General features: G+C 38.0%; 1 long non-coding RNA gene across 1 annotated transcript in view; it reads left to right on the forward strand.

Moving 5' to 3' along the window:
* LOC136872447 (uncharacterized) overlaps positions 1 to 17379 on the forward strand; it is a 32695-nt gene extending 15316 nt beyond the window's left edge. Inside the window, exons 3-4 of the long non-coding RNA XR_010859901.2 lie at positions 1351 to 1513; positions 17258 to 17379. This is a non-coding gene — a long non-coding RNA (uncharacterized lncRNA). The remainder of the gene's footprint in view (positions 1 to 1350; positions 1514 to 17257) is intronic.
* The last annotated feature ends 5042 nt before the right edge of the window (positions 17380 to 22421 follow it).

Genomic DNA, 22421 nt, shown 5'->3' on the forward strand with positions numbered 1-22421 from the left:
GTAGCCTGTGAGTTGTACCACTATATGAGCAGCACCGTGGGTCTGCGTTGCCTGTGATTAGTACCCACTATGTGAGGAACACCACGGGAATACCGGCGCCCGTGTTTAGTACACCTAGGTGGGAAACCTTCTCAGTTTGCGTTGGCTATGAGTTGCGCCATTGTGTGAGACACACCATAGGTCTGCGTTACTTGTACATATTGCAATACTTGTGAGTAGTACCACCTTGTGTGGAACACCGTAAGTCTTTGCTACTTTTGATTAGTACCCCAACTTGACACATACCATGGTTCTATTTTACTTGCGACATGTACCATTCTGTGGGGCCTTAGACGTGGATTTTGCACCCCTTTAGACATCAAGCATCATTGTGCTTTATACATGGTTCCTTAGTTGGTAATAATATTATTTTCGATGTGTTTTGAGTCTGATCCACTGTTTTTTTGTTGTTTTTTTGTTGGGTTCCTGTCCATCCATTTATTCTTCATGACATATTTTATTTTTATTTTGGTCAGTGGATGCCTTTGAAACTTTTGTTATTTCATTTTGTACCATTAGGGGCCGATGACCTTCGATGTTAGGCCCCTTAAAACAACAAGCATCATCAGACGAAAGTGGAAGAAATGATAAGGAAATAATCAAGCGTGGAAGACAAGCAGGAGCATTCTGAAAAGTGTCAGAAGCCTGGTTTGGAGCAAGGATGTCTCTCAGAGAAGCAAAAGGGTGATATACAAGATGTACTATATACCTGTTCTGACATATGCAGCTGAGACTTGGGTAATGAGGCAGGAATACAGGCAAGTGAAATGAAATTTCTGAGAAGCAGGATAGGAGTGACAAGATGGGATAAGATGAGAAATGAGAAGGTTCGAGATATAGTAAAAGAAGAGCCACTACAGAATAGGATAGAGGCATCTAGACTTAGATGGTATGGACACATGAAGAGAATAAAAGAGGAAAGGATACCAAGGAGGATGCACGAAATGGAGATAACAGGTAAACGACCAAGAGGAAGGCCAAGAGACAGGTGGATAAAAGGAGTGGAAGAGTATGTACAGAGAAGAGGGCTGGGCAAAGGTGACTAGGGAGAAGTGGTGGGAAGACAAGAGGAGATGGAGAGGCTTATGTTCCAAGCAGACCCGGTCAACAGCTGGAAAAGTGCAGATGATGATGATGATGATAGTATAGAAAAATTAGGTGCACATTGTGTATTTGTTGGTGGATTCAATAAAATTGTAAAAAGTAATTCTGGTTTATATTTCATTCACATAGTATTAAAATAACTTCTGTAGTTTCTTTGCTTGAGTAGTAATCTCAATATATTTTTAAATAATGATAATATTTTTACAGGAAATTTGAAGAAAGAAGATATAGTGCCCATCTGATTGGTTGCAGGCAAGGAAGAACCAAGATACTTGGAGGGCTGAGAGTTCCAGGAATGAGAAGCACAAGCTGATCATCAGCAGAGGAGAAATTGGGAACCAGATTATGATGACAGCTTTTATTGAAACAGGTGAGTCTGAATTATATTTAGTGACAGATAAAAGGTACAGCTGATGTAGAGACTGAAGCTAATTATGGATACAAGTTTAACTAATGATATGGAACGGGATTATATTTAAAATGTTTATTTGGGAAGCTTTCTAAAATATCAGGGGGAAACATCATAATTTAATTTTCACCCAACAATATTTAAAATTATTCATTTCTCATATGATACTGTAAAATACGTTATTCCACGAACCTGCTACGCAGGCGTAGCAGGGGGAGAGGTGATACTCCCATGTGACGCGTCCCAGGTGGCGGATAGGGGGGTCCTAACCGGCTTGCCGGCGGACTTGTGGGAAATAAAGTACCTCTCGCGGACCAAACATACACCCCCTGTGGGTGGGGGATGCAGGCGAAGAATTCACCCATGGTATCCCCTGCCTGTCGTAAGAGGCAACTAAAAGGGGCGTCCAAGGGATGATTGCCTTGGAACCATGAAACTACTTGTGATTAGTACCACCACGCAGAGAACACCATGGGTCGCTTTTACTTGCGCATAGTACCACTATATTAGGTACCAAATAGGTTTGTGATTAGTAGCAAACGAGAGCGCGACGGCTTTTACAGTACCTGTGTTTAGTAGCACTATATGAGCGACACAATGGGATGACGGAACCAATGGTTCTGGCTTGCCTATGATTAATACCCACTATATGAGGAACACCACGGGATAGTGCAGGTCCCTCTGGTTAGTACTCTTATGTGATGAACACCATGGGGTTGTGTTGCCTGTTAATGGCGCCGCAATGTGAGAAAAACCATAGGTCTGTATTATATGTCGAATTTCATAACCTGTGAGTAGTACCATAATGTGTGGAATACTGTGAGTTTCTGCTACTTTTGATTAATACCGCAACATGACAAATACCATGGTTCTACTTTCCTAGCGATAAGTACCGTTATGAGGGGCCGATAACTTGGATTTTGGACCCCCTTTAAACTGCAAGCATCATCGATTCAGTGTTATGCTATAGCAGTAGTCCCTTGGTCAGTAATCGTATTGTTTTACGTCAGTTTCTGTGAATGTAAGGCATTGCGGGTCGCATCCACTGATTGTTTTAAATTCATATCCATCCATTCTTCGTCATCACGTTTTAAATTCTGGTCAGTGGAGAATTTTGGACTTTTAATTTGTCATTCCATTTCGTACCATTAGGGGCCGATGACCTTGATGTTAGGCCCCTTTAAACAACAAGCATCATCATCATCAAAATACGTTATTCTTTTGTTTATTTTATAGACAGTTGTACGCTTGCCTTTAAATTTCAATTATATGTAGTCTTTGAGCAAAGAGGCCCCAATATTTTACTCTCACAATTATTAATACAAGATGTATAATGCCTCACTGGTAATCTGTGACTTTCTTATGTTGTCTATTCAGAGGACAGCAGAATCTGGTATAGAGTAAAATTGTACTCTTTTTAATGTACAGTAGTTGTTTTCAGTTTTAATGTCTGGACTTCAATAGTTTATTTTTAATATACCGTAGAAGTTCAACTTTTCACGGGCAGAAACATATGTATATATTCTATTTTTCTTTCTGTCATGGTGGAAACATGTATATGTTCCATTCGAATTTTGTGGCTTTACTAGCCAAGGAGGTACACAGATATGCCCATTGAAACTGTTCCTTCAACTCTACTGATGGGGGAAATCCTCTCAGTATCTTGCAGTGTTTCTTCTCCTGTTAGTGGGAGTTGTGTAATACACACGTTCCATGATGCTGATTTTTCGTGCGCGTACTTATTACCTATTTTTACAGTTTTCCAGTGAAATGGCATCTCAAAAACACATTAGTAATGCCAACATATTGTCAGTACCGGATGATACAGACAAAGAAATGTCGGATTTAATTTATGTGACTTTGAAGGTGGAAATTCCTCTTCCAGCTTATCTGAGAGCAACAGACACACAAGTGACATTGACAGTGACAGAAGGGTGGGACATAAATAATAACAGTACTGGAACTATGACTATTATTCCCGTTCATAATATATTTATTTATGTTATTTATGCGGAGCATAGGTTCACCTGCTGTGACTATTCTTTGACTAATGTTTCCAGTTTTTTATGAACAAAGACATAAAATGAAACCATTTTATCATTGAATGTATCTTTTAGTACATACACTGTATTTCATAATAGTGGGCTAATATGTACCGAGCGTAGTAGCTGTGCTACGGCTATGGAGCCAAGCTCTGAATTCGGGGGACACTCGAATTTGATCCCCGCTGCCAGCTGTCCTGAGAATGGTTTTCTGCGATTTGCCAGTTTCACTTCCAGGGAAATGCCAGGACAGTTCCTATTCATAGGCCACACTTTTGTGTAAGATTGTTCCGTTTTGTATTAAGACTACGATTTCCTTAAAACAAAAAGTGACACAAAGGTGTTGGACATATGTGCAATGTACTGTTTTATATTACGACTACGATTTCCTTAAAAGAAAAAGTGACACGAAGGTGTTGGACACATGTGCAATGTACTATTTTACATTAAGACTACGATTATCTTAAAAAAAAAGTGACACAAAGGTGTTGGACATATGTGCAATGTATTGTTTTATATTAAGACTACGATTTCCTTTAAAGAAAAAGTGACACAAAGATGTTGGACATACGTGCAATGTACTGTTTTATATTAAGACTATCATCATCATCATCATCTAAAGGCTTTGCCTTGTCGTTGCAACCATTGATCTCTTCTCTCTGCGATCCTTTTCATCTCTCCATAACCTTGGCATCCCATCATCTCAACAACCTCTTCAATGATCTTCTTCCGTGGTTTCCCTCTGCCTTTCCCATTACCTTGCCTTCGAACAAGTTCTTTATGAAGTCATTATGCCGGAGAATGTGACCAAAAACTGATGCTTTTCTCTTTTTTATCGTTGTTATTAAATGTCTCTGGGTGTTTATTTCTCTAAGCACTGCTTCATTAGTTTTCTTCTCAATATTAAGATTATCTTAAAAAAGAAAAAGTGACACAAAGGTGTTGGATATATGTGCAAGAGACATTATTTTTAATGGACTCGTGTGCTACCACAACATATTTCATCAGTGCTTCAGGACATGCAAATAGTGTTATATTAGGTGTTGGTGTTTTCAAGTTACATTTAACGTTCTTTTCCATTTATAATTTAGGCTGAAATGACCCAATACAAGGATCAAAACTAGTCCCGATGTAATAAATAATATTAACATATTATATACAGTATTGAATAGGTGGACCTTCTCGTCCTTGTTGATACAGACAAGTAAAGCAAACATCATGTGCATGCCTAGAAGGAAGGATTGAAGGAAGAAGGTCAGTGGGAAGACCTAGGAAGAGATGACTGCACCAGCTGAGAGAGGATGTGGAGAGAATTGGGAGTCAGTGGTGAGAGAGAAGGCATTTCTGGAGACTCGTTCAACTCGTTCAACACCACCCTACCCGGCACACTGGAGGGGTTTAATGATGACGATGATGATGATGATTATGGCCATCGTATGTTTTTCCTTTAGTCCCATTCCCTGATACAGGATCGGGGATGAGGTGAAATGAAGTAATATGGCATGTTTTTAAGGGCAGATGCCTTTCCTGACGCCAACCTCAGTTGAGGTAAATATATTGTAGTGATTTCCGACTCGGATAAATAAAAGTTGAGGAGCCAATGAATATGAAATGAAAGACTGTGAATGGAATTGTGTAAGGAGGTGGAAGGAATCTGCTGTGGCCTATGAATATGACCTGTCCCAGCATTTGCCTGGAAGTGAAAATGAAAACCCACAGACAATCATTCTCAGGACAGTTGACAGTTGGGTTCGAACTTACTCGTCTTCCGAACACAGAGTATGGCTGCACAGCCATAGCAGATTAACATGTGCAGCCATTCTGCTCGTACCAATATTATTCTGGTAATAAAAATTGGATGGAAAATCAACATAACACAAAGTATAATTTTGGAGCTTTGTAGATGAGTGCTGAAGATATACACTGAGTGACCAAAAGTCATGGGAAGACACTGAATGTGTTCTTAATAATGAGTTTCTCCTCCGCAAGACCTCAAAACAGCAGCAGTATGGTAAGGCATTGACTCTACAAGGCAGTGGAATCGTTCTGGAGGGATCTGGACTCATGCATCTTGCACTGCTACCGACAGTTGGTCTTATGTAGTTGGTGCGGGGTTCAGCATCAACAGCATCCCATAAATGCTCGATTGGATTATGTTCGGAGGATCTGGAGGACCAATCCTTGGTCGTAACTTCATTGGAGTGCCCCTCCAACCACCTGCGTGCCACCACAGAGCGGTGACATGCGCATTGTCCTGTTGAAACATTACATCTCCATCAGGGTACTCTAGGCCAGAAAGGGATGCTGATGGTCTGAAAGAATGTCCACATAATGTGCACCTGTCAGCAATCCCTGCAGCCGGACAGTGGGGCCTAATTGCGACGATGAGAATGTTGCCCACGCCAGAACTGAGCCACCTCCTGCCTCAATACAATCTTGTTGACACGCAGGATCCGTAGCTTCATGAGCATACGCCACACTCTCACATGCCCCGAATAACTTGTCACTGACTCATAACTCACATGTGGCTGATTCAAGACCAACTCATTTGTGCCGGCTCCGTCTTTATATATGTCTTCGGAAGATTCTTGTACTTTCCACTTCCAGATCATTCTGAGAGCCTTCTCGATTGCTAGTCAGCTTCCAGGCTCTTCTAAAGAACTTCCTTATCATGAACTTCAACAGTTTTCTGCTGGTATTGTTTTGCTTGTTGCTCCGCACACATTGTTGCCGTTACGCTGGCATTGTAGTCTTCCATGGCCCCCGTGAGCTCTCAGCCTTACCATTGTCATGGAATAGTCTCAGATTATCTTACATGTTACAGGGTTGTAGTTAAACAATATAGCAAAGTTTAGACAGAGCACAACATTTGAAGTACCAATATTTTCCCAAATGCCACTAAAAAATTAAACCCTCTAAAAATAAACTGCAACTGTACCACAACACCAAACAGGAAACATTCTTGAAATGAAAAAGGAAGATGACTGGATAAGAATTGGATTAGGATTTATTTTTATTTTTCCCCATTCAAAAGATAATCGATTGTAATGAGAGTGGTGATTGTTGTTTGAAGGGGAAAAATACAGGATTATCACAGACTGTAGAGAAATTCAACAAATTTAAGCAATCGTCTGTGAAAAAAGTCATAGTTTTTGAGAAATGCTGAGAAAGAAAAGCTCCATATGTGAGTGAATGAATGAATAACATTTTAAAAAATTCAAACTCTTATCTATGCTCACTGGCTAAATGGTCAGTAAGTAACAAATACATTTCCAATTTTTATGAAAATAAGCTCATTCACGCAGTCATTCATACTACACACATCGAACAAGTCAGCTAGAAGTATTCAGCAAGTGATTTTGGCCATCCATCTTAAATCTCCTACAAGAACGCAAATCCCTAATGGTAGCAGGTAGGGTGAAGTCGTGAAGTGACTGAGAAATATTGTTAAACAGGAGCCAGATCGTGTATTGTGTTTATGATAGGAGGAGAGGTAATTAAATTTTGATGAGAGATAATTTGGTACATCCGAGTTTAGAACTCCATGCAGAAGGGACAACATGTGGAGACTGCGACGCTCATGAACACGAAGCCATGACAACTCACTGTAATAAGGTGAAATGTGCGAATCATATCTCAGCTTAAATATGAATCGAATACAGGTGTCTAAACTCCGTTCGAGCATCTTGTTACTGTCCTCAAATATGTCCGTAAGTACAGTGTCACAGTAGTCTAGAATTGGTAAGATAAGGGATGTTACCAGTTGTATTTTAAGATGTTTCGGAAATATAGTACAGTAGCGCTTGAGAGGAAAAAGGGATTTCTGCACTTTATGTCATGTATTTGTCACTTGTTCAGACCGATTTAGTGTCTCGGTCATTATAACACCTAAGTTTCTTACTGACGTACAATAGGGCACGACAATATTATTTAAAATAATTGGGGGTACATTGTAACCATTTGATGACTACTGATAAATAAATATCATGAATAAAAATATATAAATAAATAAATAAAATACTCAAAAACTTCATTAATATAATGTATCGAAATAAATTAATAAAAATATTTAATCGAAATGTCCGTAGTATGGGCGCCAGAGTTCACCAGAATGGATCCCTCCAATTTTGATAGAGCATGATAAACTTTATATCCCAGGGCGTGTACATAATGCTGCGTACTGGTACATCTGCTCCAGGCCTTACCTAACCTCCTGAAAACGACTAAATAGGTAGGAACTGCACCTAGGTTCATCAATAACTCCACTGATTCTAAAATAGCTAACTATATTCGTAATAAAATCCGTGCATGAGGACCTCATTATACATATAATACACACATAAATATTGCTGGAAGACTCCATATTTACAACAACAACAATAATGAAAACCGTGGGAAAACGAAAGCGAGAACTAAGCTACCATTTGTAAATAGTCCGATGAACACTGTACATGTATGAAGATAAATACCCTTCACTTTCTCTATATCAATTCGACTTACCGATTCTCATAATCGGCAGTTATCACATCACACAGATACTGTACCTTGTAATACTGTGTTCACATATTTTAACACTTGTAAAGATATATACATTTTAGTAACACACGCTTGTCGATCCTCAACATAATTTATGGAAAGTCTGAGATAGCTTTCACCAACATATAATGCTAGACCTCCACAAGTACAACAACATTTAATGCGCACGCCTTCCACAATTTGTTGATCAGCTACTTTCCATGAACATAACAAGACTACGCTCCACGAACGTTTGAAGTCCAGTCTATTGCAGCCGTGTCACTCAAATACCGTATATCCAGCACTACTTCTTTCTCGTACAGTGTGTCAGTTGTCCTTCTTGTCCATACCGAGTGGTTCTCTTATACCGTAATGATTGGTTGTAGTTGTCTTCCTTCTCGTTCCTTTACAATGTCCTTGGTTGCCGCTGTATGATCAACCTTTATAGACATCAACATCCCCCTCCTCTCAGATGATACGTCTGGATTGGTGCTTGCCAGCCAATCATGAGTGAACCTCTTGTCAAGACCAAGCCCTGAACTCATACTTGGTCTCAAGACAATAACAAATGCTCGGGTATATCGCATGAGTCATACAAATTTTCCTAGTACAACAACATCAACAAACACTGGGGTAGCCACATGACTCATCCAAATTACCAGAGTTATTAAAGCAATGTTTTCCCACTCGTGCAAAACAAATTACTCATACCTTCATATGTGGAGATCTCCCAGCTTATAAATATAAATGACAACACATACAAATGAAATACTGATAATAATAATAATAATAATAATAATAATAATAATAATAATAATAATAATAATAATAATAATAATAAATCGAATACTGACAATAATATCTCTAACTTCTACATGCAGTGCGAGGGTGTGATATATGTACTATCACAACATGTCTACTTTTTAATAAGTTAAAGTTTCTTTTGGTACCAAATATAATAGTCTGAGTTTTGTTAGGGCTTATTAACAAGCTGTTATTTTTTGCATAGTCACTGAGTCGTCGTAAGTCCAAATTTACTCTACAATGGCTACATCTATGTCTTGTGGATATGAGTGATAAATCTGAAGATCATCAGCATAGATATGGTACTTGCTATATTTCAATGCATCCCCTATGTCGTTCACACTAACAACAAATAAAAGTGGGCCCAAAATTGATCCCTGCGGGACACTTATTGACTTGTTATGCCATCCTGAGTACATTGTTCCCACTGATACTCGTTGCCGACAGTCAGTGAGGTAGGAGCTAAAAAATTGAAGAGATGTCCTATTACAATTGAGACTACGGAGTTTCAGCAGTAGTAACCCAGGGCTAACTGTGTCAAAGGGGCTGCTTAGGTCTAGTAGTGTTGCTACAGTCACATATCATTGTTCTATCGCATGTCTGATATCGTCCGTAACTCGCAGTAATGCTGTTGCGGTACTATGTCTTTTTTTAAAGCCGGATTGAAAAGGGTCAATGAGGGAATTCTGGGTCAAGTATATAGTGATTTGTGCATGAACCAGACGTTCGAGTGCTTTTGCGAGGGGTGGTAGGATAGACACAGTGCAGTAATCTGATGGAGAATCCAAGGTAGTGTTTTTCAGGATAGGCTTTATTAGTCTGCCTTTCCAAACGTTAGGGAATACTCCATTTTAAGATATTACCAAAATTTATTAGGATCAACCTATTCAATCCTAATAAATTTTGGTAATATCTTAAATTGATGTACATTTCAGTACGGACCAAATATGAAATTTGTAACATGTAATAATACTCCATTTGTCAGGCGGTAGTTGAATATGTGAGTCAGTATTGGCAGTACAGCCCCCGATGATGTTTTTAATTAATTTTATCGAGATACCGTCATTACCCTCCTCTGCGAACCATGTGACCTTGCCGCGGTAGGGAGGCTTGAGTGTCTCAATGATGCAGATAACCAAGCCGCAGGTGCAACCATATTGGATGGGTATCTGTCGAGAGACCAGACTAACGAATGGTTCATCGAAAGGGGGGTAGCAGCCTTTCGGTAGTTGCAAGGGCGGCAGTCTAGATGATTGACTGATATGGCCTTGTAATAATACTCAACATGGCTTAGCTGTGTTGATACTGCTACACGGCTGAAAGCAACGGGAAACTACAGACATAACTAACTCCCGAGGATGTGCAGCTCTCTCTTTATGAATGATGTACTGATGATGGCTTCCTCCCGGGTAAAATATTCCGGAGCTAAACTAGTCCCCCATTCGGATCTCTGGGTGGGGACTACACGAGAGGGGGCGATCATCAGGAAGATGGATACTGACATTCTGCGAGTCAGAGCGTGGAATGTTAGAAGTTTGAATCATTGTGGTAGGTTAGAGAATCTGAAAAGGGAGATGGATAGGCTAAAGTTAGATGTAGTTGGTATAAGTGAAGTGCGTTGGCAGGAAGAACAAGATTTTTGGTCAGGCGACTACCGAATTATCAACACAAAATCAAACAGGGGAAATGCAAGAATTGGTTTAATAATGAATAAGAAAATAGGGCAGCGGGTTAGCTACTACGACCAGCATAGTGAAAGAATTATTGTCGTCAAGATAGACACCAAACCAATGGCCACTTACAATAGTGCAGGTCTATATGCCTACTAGTTCAGTGGATGATGAAGAAATCGGAAGAATATATGAGGAGATAGAAGATTTAATACAATATGTAAAAGGTGATGAGAATCTAATTGTGATGGGAGACTGGAATGCAGTGGTAGGCCAAGGAAGAGAAGGTAGTACAATAGGAGAATTTGGATTGGGACAAAGGAACGAAAGAGGAAGTCGGCTGGTTGAATTCTGCACTGTCGTCGCCATAAGACCTATCTGTGTCGGTGCGACGTAAAGCAACTAGCAAAAAAAAAAAACATTCTGCACTGATCATAATTTAGTCCTTGCCAATACCTGGTTCAAACACCACAAACCGACAGCTGTATACGTGGACGAGACCTGGAGACACTGGAAGGTATCAAATAGACTTCATTATGATTAGGCAGAGATTCAGAAACCAGGTGTTGGATTGCAAAACTTTCCCAGGAGCAGACGTGGACTCTGACCACAACTTGTTGGTCATGAAATGCCGTCTGAAGTTGAAGAAATAGAAGAAAGGAAAGAATGCAATAAAAATGGGATCTAGACAAGTTGAAAGAAAAGAGTGTGAGGGATTGTTTCAAGGAACATGTTGCACAAGGAATAAATGAAAAGGCTGAAGGAACCACCATAGAGGAAGAGTGGATAGTCACGAAAAATGAATTCAGTAGGGCTGCTGAAGAAATGTTAGGAAGGAAGAAAAGATCAACTAAGAATCAGTGGATAACTCAGGAGATACTAGACCTGATTGATGAACGACAAAAATACAAGAATGCTAGAAATGAAGAGGCCAGAAAAGAATACAGGCGATTAAAGAATGAAGTGGATAGAAAGTTCAAGGTAGCTAAGGAAGAATGGCTGAAGGAGAAATGCAAGGATGTCGAAGGCTGTATGGTCCTGGGAAAGGTAGATGCTGCATACAGGAAAATCGAAGAAACCTTTGGAGAAAGGAAATTTAGGTGTATGAATATTAAGAGCTCAGATGAAAAGCCACTTCTAGGGAAAGAAGACAATGCAGAAATATGGCAGGAGCATATCCAACAGTTGTATCAAGGTAAAGATGTAGATAATTTGATTCTGGAACATGAAGAGGCTGTTGACGCTGATGAAATGGGAGACCCAATTTTGAGGTCAGAGTTTGACAGAGCTGTGAGCGACCTAAATAGGAACAAAGCACCTGGAATTGATGACATTCCCTCTGAATTACTGACTGCCTTAGGAGAAACCAGCATGGCAAGGGTATTTCATGTAGTGTGCAAGATGTATGAGACAGGAGAAGTCCCATCCGATTTCCGGCAGAATGTTGTTATACCTATTCCGAAGAAAGCCGGTGCTGACAGGTGTGAAAGCTACCGCACCATTAGTTTAGTATCTCATGCCTGCAAAATTTTAACACGTATTATTTACAGAAGAATGGAAAAACAAGTGGAAGCTGAGTTGGGAGAAGATCAATTTGGCTTCAGAAGAAATGTAGGAACACGTGAAGCAATCCTGACTTTACGTCTGATCTTAGAGGATCGAATCAAGAAGGACAAGCCCACGTACATGGCATTCGTAGATCTAGAAAAGGCATTCGATAATGTTGATTGGACCAAGCTATTTATGATTCTGAAGATGATAGGGATCAGATATCGAGAACGAAGAATTATCTACAATCTGTATAAAAATCAGTCTGCAGTGATAAGAATCGAGGGCTTTGAAAAAGAAGCAGCAATCCAGAAAGGATTGAGGCAAGGCTGCAGTTTGTCCCCTCTCCTTTTCAATGTTTATATAGAACAGGCAGTAAAGGAAATCAAAGAGAAATTTGGAAAGGGAATCACTGTTCAAGGAGAGGAAATCAAAACCTTGAGATTTGCCGATGATATTGTTATTTTATCTGAGACTGCAGAAGATCTTGGGTAAGGAGTACAAGATGAAAATAAATAAGTCCAAGACAAAAGTAATGGGGTGCAGTCGAACGAAGGCAGGTGATGCAGGAAATATTAGATTAGGAAAAGAAGTCTTAAAGGAAGTAGATGAATATTGTTACTTGGGTAGTAAAATAACTAACGATGGCAGAAGTAAGGAGGACATAAAATGCAGACTAGCACAAGCAAGGAAGAGCTTTCTTAAGAAAAGAAATTTGCTCACTTCAAACATTGATATCGGAATTAGAAAGATGTTTTTGAAGACTTTCGTGTGGAGCGTGGCATTGTATGGAAGTGAAACATGGACGATAACTAGCTCAGAAAGAAAGAGAATAGAAGCTTTTGAAATGTGGTGTTACAGAAGAATGCTGAAGGTGAGATGGATAGATCGAATCACGAATGAAGAGATACTGAATCAAATTGGTGAGACGAGATCGATTTGGCTAAATTTGACGAGAAGAAGAGATAGAATGATAGGACACATCTTAAGACACCCAGGACTTGTTCAGTTGGTTTTTGAAGGAAGTGTAGGTGGTAAGAATGGTAGGGGTAGACCAAGGTATGAATATGACAAGCGTATTAGAGCAGATGTAGGATGCAATAGTTACGTAGAAATGAAAAGGTTAGCACAGGATAGGGTGGCATTGAGGGCTGCATCATACCAGTCTATGGACTGATGACTCAAACAACAACCATCATTACCTGTCGCATCGGAAGTGATAGAGTACAGCACACATTTAACATTATTTGCGCTCACAGTGTGGAAAGAAAACTGGTCACACTCGGAACGGCATGCTAAAAGTGTGGGATTAGCCGATAAGTTCTAAGAGGCTTTTATTGTAAGAGGAAATGTGATGCTGCATTGGACATTTCTTCTAAATCATTGGAATGCATTGTTATTAAGCATAGAGAAAGATTTATAAAATGGAAAAAAATTGCATAGAAAACAAATACATTGCTAAAACCATTGTATAGTGTTCAAGAAAGTTTTGCATATTCAGATTAAGTTTACTTTTTATTTTGGGATGTGTATACATTATACATTATGAAGGGTACTTACAGAGAAAAGCAGTCAGCAGTTAGCTATGCAAAAGCTACAGAAATGAAAGAAAAGCACAAAGTTGGTCATGTGTGATTTTGAACACAAAGTGATCATTCTGTGTGTGGCAGATGAATACCATGTTTAGCCACTTTGGGCATGAAGCATACCTGAACACGATGAGGCATACTCAGCACCAAAGAATCCAACTTGTTTTGGAGCGGATAATCCTACTCTTAGATAACACTTTTAGTCGGTTGCTGAATGTTGGCAGGAGAACAAGGACAAAGGGCAATTGCTCTCTTCAGTTCATATTGTAAATATTCAACACAATTCATATCCACACAAGAAGCCGACCACACCGTTCACTGTATGCCATGTGTTCCAAGGAACTGACTGACCACTCTGGCTCATTAGGCACAGCATTTTCACCTACTATAGCAAAGCCCTCACCCACAGTGGCAACAAATCCTGTACCTTCAGGTGAGAGGATGTTGTCTTTGTATGTGAGACCAGTCATGTTACCCTGCATAGGAATTAGGGGCATACATCAACCAAACATGATCCCACCCCAGAATGTGATGGAATCTCCGTGCCGCTGATAGCACTTCAGAATGAAAGGCTTATTCCATCTCTCTCTGTATTATATCCAGATTCTATTGCTCCTGTTAGATGGGTGCAAGCTTATGGTGAACTCATCAGGAAAAAGAGTATGCTTTCACTGTTCCTGATACCCTAGGCTATGAGTTGTTGCCACCTTGCTGTGATTTAAGAGGAGCATTGGGTACAGTGGGTACAGGTTTCCTTGATATCAGTCCTCGATTGTGCAACTGATTTTGTGCTGTCTGATCTGACACATTCACTCCATTGGCCCTGGTGGAATGAGGTGGCAGTTGGCTTACAACACGATGAAAGTAACAAATATTAATCTTCCTTGCGAATTGTTTTGCCTGGGCATTCAGTCTACTGCCGATCATCAACTGTTTGTGTCTCCCTGAACTTTTTTCAAACGCTGGAAATATCACTTCTGCCTCACTCCAACATGACCAATGACATCCTTCTTGCAGCAGCGTCACAAGTCAAATGCATCGATAGCAGAAATGGATACTCTTGCCATGTTTACTTCAGTCCTGCACGTGCTGTCTGTAAACCACCATGTGGTGATAAACTGACCAACACGACACATGCCTCCTATCAGACAAATATTGAACCCGATCTGGGTTTAGTGCCACTGTATGTCTATGACATTGGGCTACAGAGTACACTGTAAACATGTTTGGGGTACAGTGACATACGATATACCATGTAAAATTTTAATACTATTTGCAAAACTGTTTTTGAGTACTGTAGCTGTATATTCTGTTTACTTGTTTTGTTATGTAATTTTTTTTTTAAGTTTATTTTTATCCTGCTGTTAAGATTTTTGATGAGAAGTACCATGATAGTAGTTTTTTTGATGCAGTGGAAATAGAGGCAGAAGGATTTTATCAAGCATGACCACTGTATCAGCTATCTCTGAGCATTGCTAGTGTGCAATACGAGAATTGTATGTGGGGAAGATAGTGGTTTATCGCACATTCTCACTCAGTCATTGAATCAACTTTACCAAATTTCGAATTTACAAAATTTCATATTTCTCAGATATGATTTTCATGTAGGCTAAATATTTAAAAACTGCAATGTGGCCTTTCCACAATACACATTCATAATTTCTTTCTAAACTGTTCATGTATTAGATTAGTACCTTCAACATGTAAAAGAAATTAAATATAATTTTAAATTAGAAGAGATGAATTTGCTGCTATTGGTTCTATAACAATGAAAGTCAACATGGCCTCTATGGAGGGACTTACGGAATACAAAGGTGCAGACAAGTGTAATTTATAGTAATGTTAGTGGGATATAAAATCAATAGCATTAACTACAGTTATGGAATTTTGTACAATTTGTAAATGTCTGCAGTATTCATTCACATTTCTCCAGTAAGGAAGATGCAAAGGTGGTTGTTGGAAGCAACATAATAATAATAATAATAATAATAATAATAATAATAATAATAATAATGACTACCTCCATTGTTTGTGAGTGAAGGTAGATAAACATGTGTACTCCTTTTAAAAGTAATTCAGAATAATTCAGTGATAATGGGCATGCAGGATGTGCAAGGCCAAACAGAAACCTAGTAATAAGGTAAGAAAGAATAAGATTAAAGTATAAACTAATTAAATTAAACATGAAAGTAGATTGCTGTTTTCTTGACCACAATTCAAATTGAGATATATCAAGTTTTCTGGATATATGAAATTGCAATTCAAAGTTACTGTAAATATTTTTCTGGAACCAATAGTAGTTCAAAGAAATCTCTTCAGAAAAAGTATACAAGTATAATTTATTTCAAAATGTGGCATAGCAAACTTAGTCTTTCTGAATTGTGGTATTTAAATTTTGCTGCTCAGACCTCCAAGGCATAAATTGATTACTACTAAGCAGGGTTTACAACTGATAACAGTGCTAAGATTCCAAATGTTTCCCTTGCCAGGTCTCTTTTCATCAATGAAGGCATAACATTTTTGAAGTCTCTGTGCTTAATATTATTACTACACAAGAACCTTATTTATCCAGATTCAGTACATGTTATATAATCTATTAACATAAGTTGTACAGTAAGTTAATATCTTTTTGCAATTGCTAGGGGGCTTTACGTCGCACCGACACAGATAGGTCTTGTGGCGACGATGGGATAGGAAAGGCCTAGGAGTTGGAAGGAAGCGGCCGTGGCCTTAATTAAGGTACAGCCCCAGCATTTGCCTGGTGTGAAAATGGGAAACCACGGAAAACCATCTTCAGGGCTGCCGATAGTGGGATTCGAACCTACTATCTCCCGGATGCAAGCTCACAGCTTTTTGCAATTGTACAAACGAATATAAGAACACTTTTCTTACATTTACAATGCTGTTTTAAGCACCAAAATAATGCACTTTTTCCGTTTTACATTTGTATATTGTTTGCACGCAGCACAATCACGAAGACGTTTTACTAACAACAGTTCTGCCGGTGTGGTTTCAGTCAAGGATTGTAAATAGGCCATTAGTTTGTCCAGCTGCATTGTTGCTTTTCCGTGAGTCATTGTTTTTTCTGATGGAGCACCGGTTTCATTTTCGAATTCACCATCGGTGCGTTAGTAGCGCGTGGGTTTGAATGTGACCTCGGCATTCCCATTCTCAATTCCAGATGAATGCCAGGATGGTACCTTTGATAGACCGTGGTCGGATTATGTCTAATTCCTCTCCTTAACTATCTTTGGTGGAAAAGACATTCAAGAAGAGACGACCCCGTAAAAGAAATACTGTACAAGTAAAAATAATTTATTATTTTCAATTTGGATAAACTGGAGATCTGGATAAACTAGATTCTTGTGTACTATTATTGCTGTACAAAGCTTATGTGATGATTCAATATTACCTGCACGTAAGGGAAAGGACAGATTTGAAGTATACTTTCACACTTACGTTCAGGTAATATTGAATCTATGATCTGGCATGAACCTGTAGTTCTAATACTTGTTCTTTTTCTTTCTTTTTGAACAGGAAACTCTTTGATTCATAAAAGTCTCAACGCTGGGGCTGGACACTGAAAATCAGGTGTTGGACTTAGGGTATATTTTTAGAGCAGTTTTTATGCAAAAATTGCATATTTTTGTATTATTTTTGCTGTTTTAAGCTAATATTTGTAAATTCATGTTTATAAATATTAATTTTGTTGTTATACATTTAAGGAAAATGTAAGTTCAAAATGTAAACAAACACCAGGTTTTTAACAGAAAAATATACTAAGTCCTAAAAGTAAACAAATGCTTCTATTTGCATCTACAGACCCCTTTTCCTAACAAATTAAATGCAACAGGTTTTCTTCAACTAAATATTTTGTTTTGTATGCTTGGCAAGGATAGGCAGGAGAGCAAAAGGGACATCAGTAGAATTACAAAACTAATAATGTTTTAAGCTTTATTTTCTGTGTCATTTTACACAAATATCAGTAACATCTTATCACAAAGCTATTAAACATATAAGGAATTGACTGAGAAAATTTTCAGTAACCATTGAAAAGCATTTGAAATTCTGGTAAGACAAATATTACAATTTCTGATGCACAGTGCTTGGATATATATATATATATATAGTAAAAATACTGTTAGGTTTTATACCACAGAATTTTTAATTTTTAAGTCATATGTACAAAATTAACTCCTATTTACAATAGACATTTCCTTTAACTTAATTTAATGCATTTCTTTAAATTAAGAATTATTACCATAATATTGAATATATTCAATGCCATTTTACTAATGATAATTTAAAGACTCATTTTGATGGTAAGGTAGTTACTAAGTGTTCCCATCCCTGAAGTCTATTGCAGAGAGTAGCTGATCAAAATTAGTTAGAACTAATTGTAGAAAACTTTTCACTATGAAAATCTGTAATAAAGTCATCTATTGTTAATTGCAAATGTGACTTCCTTAAATTATTCCTGTTTCACAGCATTCCTGGTCAGCCATAATATAAAAAGACAAACACTGAAAGCATTTCAACCAAGAATCAGCCTATTTGTGACCTGAAACAGTCTGCTGGGAGATTTGTATGCATCTGTACTGGCACTGGAAAAAGGAAAGCTTGTTAGTGAGCAAGTACATATCAAATGGCATTTGCTGTTCAGTTCTGTGTATAAAAATCACTGGGTATATGGCTCAGTACCAATGTTTATTGCTGCACAACATGCATATGTACAATTGATATGTTAACCCTTTCAGACCATGTACGCACAATTGTGCAGGTTCGTATTTTATTTATCTCTGAGCTTATTTGAGGTTTTCTTGGCGCTAGACCGGACTGGAGTGCTTGTGTGGGACACGTAGCATGTACTTCAGTTATTATTTAGCGCTTGACCACCAGGGGACAGGAAGAAGAGTTTAAAAATACAGTTCATCAGGAAGATGGCAGGAAGCAGTAATGCCTAAAATAAGTATTTATTTATTGCATTCATATTAATCTAGAAACTCTACTGAATATCAGAATATAATCAATGAAATGTGCAAATTGTGTAGCAAACGTAAATTGTGAACTTACAACATTGTGATACCATGAGGCTTTGAATGTTGATACGCACAAGTGTGCGGGCTAGGTTTCCCTGCAGGCAACGTATGCAAGAGTGCTGGGTGCTGCCACCAAATGACTGAAGGCAGAACTCTTACTCTATGTGAGAAATTCAATGTATAAGATTTTAGTTGTTTAAAATACATTGTTCCACACTGTAAAATAGAACATTTGATCATGTACATGTGTATATTCACATGTACTGAGCTGAATTATCTTATTTTTTATTTTTTGTAAGTAGTGAATCAAGTCCTGACAATTGTGTGGGTGCTTTTTCTCAGATGTTAATTTTTATTTTGTAAAATAAACAAAAAATATATGTATTTAAGAACATTTTAGTCAGTTTTTGATGTACAAACAAAAATTCACACCACCAGTTTTCTTTCAGGTCTGAAAGGGTTCACTCTGTAGACCCATCTAGCCCAAACAAGATTTCAAGAAAATTTCAGGGTTTAAAAGTTCTATGATACAGAATAAATTTCAGCTTTAGAAACCAGAAAACCATAGTGCAGAGCTCTCAAAGTAAAATTATACTAAGTGTATCCACACCCCTAGAATAACAAAATATCCACCAAGAAATTGACAACATAACCCAAATGAACAGGAAGTCATGTATGGTTTCTTAAAAGAGTTGCCAAATATATGTGGACAATAGATGCAGGCAGTTACAGCATCTCTTCATAACAAACAACTTAAAATGGGCTCATGAGTGCATCACCACCACTGAACACTTGTCAACACAAAAAACACTATGCAGCTAGTTCTGTGTATTTCATCTGATGTAATTTTGAGAAATAAGATATTAAAGAATTATTTCTTTATAAGCTGTACATAAACTGGCATCAAAATATTCAAGAGTGAATTAGACATTTAAATTAAGAGAAAAGTTCACTGTCATGGCCGTAAGTCATGACGTCCTGTCCGTACATATTACTGAAGCAGACTATCTCAATTCAAATGTGTGACCTCCCAAGGGGAATATGTTTGCTATTATTCCTGATAATTGTGAATCTACAGCTAATCCTTCCTTTTTAAGAATTTATTTTGTTGTTGAACATAAACATGTTTTGGATTAAGGTTGTTTTTAACAGTCTGATTATTTCAGTTCTTGTGGCAAATTGTTTTCTTTTAGATGTTTTTCTATAATTTGAGTTATCTTAATATGTTGGTGTACATGTTGATGTCAAACAATATTGTTATGCTTTTCTTTTTTTCAGTTTCCTTTTTTAATCAAATATTATTTCTAAAATATATTACTTAACTTTTACTCTTAAAGGATGACAGCACCAGCTCTGTAAATGTTCCGAAATTCCATTCATTATGAATTCTAACAGGACATTTTAGATTTGTCACCTGTTCTTTTCTAGGACATAGTGAAATAATGAATAAACTCTACAGCCCCATCAGTATAAGCAGCTTTCCTAATGCCAGTCATTTCTATTGTTCAGATTGTCCACCACATTCAAGATCCCAGTTCAAACAGTTTCACCTCCATCTGTTATGAATATAGCTAACATTCAATCACTTTTACTTGATCTTCAAACAGTCCGGCTCCATGGCTAAATGGTTAGTGTGCTGGCCTTTGGCCACAGGGGTCCCGGATTCGATTCCCAGCAGGCTCGGGAATTTTAACCTTAATTGGTTAATTTCGCCGGCACGGGGGCTGGGTGTATGTGTCGTCTTCATCATTCCATCATCACAACGTGCAGGTCGCCTATGGGTGTCAAATCAAAAGACCTGCATCTGGCGAGCCAAACTTGTTCTCTGACACTCCTGGTACTAAAAGCCATACGCCATTTCATTTCATCTACAAACAGGTCATCATTCAGCGTCCCGTCCACCCAGCCTGTGAACATAAAATATATTTTCATTACAAAAATGATTTTACTGTAAACATAGATTAGACACACACAAAAACTGATGAAAATTAGAGTTTCAACTGCCAACAACACTAAAATTTCTGCTATTCTTACTTTTATACTTTGTTTCCATTCCTACATTTCTTGATTTTGCTCTATTTGTGATTACTAATATCTGAAGTAAAACACTGCAAAACAAGAATTTATTTTCAGCCACAAAATACATTTTTGTGCATAAAAGTGAACAGAATTCAATAAAATTCATCCAAAATAGTTTAATAAGTTCAATCCTTCAAATTTTGAGGTGCAAGACAAATGATTACAATGATAAAATTATCTTTGATCAATATATGACAAGTTTTCAATTAGTTAATTCAAAATTAATTTTCACTTTTGATTAGGAATTCAACACTAAGAAAAATGCTGGATAGAATTGCTGGTTTGACACATTCCTGCCTAGAATAAGAAGTACTGGGTGAGTTGGCCATGCGGTTAGGGGGGCGCAGCTGTGAGCTTGCATCTGGGAGATAGTGGGTTCGAACTCCACTGTCGACAGCCCTGAAGATGGTTGTCCGTGGTTTCCCATTTTCACACCAGGCAAATGCTGGGGCTGTACCTTAATTAAGGGCATAGCCGCTTCCTTCCCACTACTTGCCCTTTCCTATCCCATCGTCGCCATAAGACCTATCTCTGTTGGTGCGACGTAAAGCCAATTGTAAAGAATAAGAAGTACAACCCAAAGTCTACATTTAAAATGATTAAGTGCTATACACTGCAAAGCCCTTTCAAGGCAACATCCCAGCCCTTTAGCATTTGTAATCTGAGTAAATAAGAGAGAAAGTGTCAAGGTAAATATTACATTTGCCTATATCAGAAAGAAAAGGACGAATCTCGTACTTTCAAGTGTAACAAGTAAGTAGCAACAACAAGTAATTAGACTTCTTAAATTAGTAAAAAAAAAAAAGCAAAATAATAAAGGATGACCAGCTCCATCGCTGGAGCTTGTTTCAATAGGGGTCTGAAATATGAAAATGTAAGATAACTTTCCAAGGAATTAGTGAGCAATTTATTAGGGAAGCAGGTTCAATGCAGTACTGATAAAGTGAACAGAAGGCTATAGACTAGATATGTCTAGTAAAAGGTTTTTTAAAATTTGGGATATGGATAGAAGATCAAAATTTGGGACGAAACGTCCAATTTCAAATACAGTAGGTAAGGTTCAACAAATTGGAGGTAACTATTTCGAAGAACATAAATATTATTTACAGACATACAGATACCAAGCAGCAGTTGAACTTCGATTTCTTAAATAGTCATATGCTAGAAATGCTTCATGTCTCCTAGTAAAAGTGAATGACAGCATTTCAGTTCCTTTTGCTACTGCTGTTATTTGGAAATAGGAATCCAACATGCCATGATCAAGATGTACTTTCATGTAACTAGGCAATTCATACAGGTTTATCATGCCAAGTCTAACATCTGATTCAAATGAAAGTGTTTCAAATCTGTCATCTGAGATGCTTGTTATGCTGGCTAATGAAGTTAGTCAATATCCTATGAACAATGTTTAATATGCTGTAGTTAAAATTAAACCTGTCTTATGAAGTGCAAAAATATATACTGGATGGTTTCACCCACCCCTTGCAATCTAGTTTTATGCAACCTGCCATGTTGACTACAATTCTCAAATACATTGGCCCTTCTCCCTAAATTGAGGTAATATAACAAGATGTGCGATTACA

The sequence above is a fragment of the Anabrus simplex genome, chromosome 4 (genome assembly GCF_040414725.1).
Source record: "Anabrus simplex isolate iqAnaSimp1 chromosome 4, ASM4041472v1, whole genome shotgun sequence".
NCBI lineage: Eukaryota > Metazoa > Arthropoda > Insecta > Orthoptera > Tettigoniidae > Anabrus > Anabrus simplex.